Source organism: Abrus precatorius, unplaced genomic scaffold (assembly GCF_003935025.1).
Source record: "Abrus precatorius isolate BTA unplaced genomic scaffold, Abrus_2018 Scaffold2, whole genome shotgun sequence".
NCBI classification, from domain to species: domain Eukaryota; kingdom Viridiplantae; phylum Streptophyta; class Magnoliopsida; order Fabales; family Fabaceae; genus Abrus; species Abrus precatorius.
In genome coordinates, this window is record NW_020874362.1 from 15,313,640 (window position 1) to 15,314,488 (window position 849).

General features: G+C 37.7%; 1 non-coding gene across 1 annotated transcript; it reads left to right on the forward strand.

The window, feature by feature from the left end:
• Window positions 1-366: 366 nt before the first annotated feature.
• LOC113860319 lies at window positions 367-473 on the forward strand. Its single transcript, XR_003503772.1, has one exon. It is a non-coding gene; the product is annotated as a small nucleolar RNA R71 (small nucleolar RNA).
• Window positions 474-849: the final 376 nt, after the last annotated feature.

Consider the following 849-nt stretch of genomic DNA (forward strand, 5'->3'; position numbering starts at 1 on the left):
GCCTCACATGCACCATTTGCATGGTTTCCTCCACAAAAGTCACAACTTAGCTGACTGGTAGGCATACTCCCTGTTTGCAGATTGTTGATTTGTTGTGTTAAGGCAGCTAATTGTTCTGAAAATAATTGATTTTGTAGCTGATTTTGTGCAAGAAAAGTTTCTAGAACTTTAGCTTCATGACCAGAGTTTCTTCCTTGGTTCCTTGAGTTTGAATTCTGATACATTGAAGATGCCATCATGTCAATAATCCTTTGAGCTTCTTCCAAGGACTTTGTATTTAATGAACCTCCAGCAGCAGCATCAACCATTGTTCTTGTTACTGCATTCATCCCATTATAAAAAGTCTCTAATTGCATCCAATCTGGAATACAATGATGTGGACACCTTCTAAGCAGTTCTTTGTATCTTTCCCATGCTTCATACAATGATTCTCCTTCTTGCTGCACAAAGGATGTAATTTCTCCTCTCAACTTAGCAACTTTGGATGGAGGGAAGTACTTAGTTAAAAACTTATTCACAAGTTCTGTCCAGGTTGTGATGCTTCCTTGTGGTTGAGCTTGTAACCAACATTTTGCTCTATCTCTCAAGGAAAAAGGAAATAGTCTTAATCTGATAGCTTCTTCACTAACTCCATTCATTCTTATGGTGTCACATAGCTGCAGAAAATTTAAAATATGCAGGTTAGGATCATCAGAATTTCCTCCAGCAAACTGATCCTGTTGGACTAAATGTAGTAGGGCAGGTTTAATCTCAAAATGGTTGGCTTGAATAGTTGGCCTAATTATAGAAGAGTTAAAACCTTGCATGTTAGGAATAGCATAGTCCCCTAATGTTCTAAATTTGTTCTGT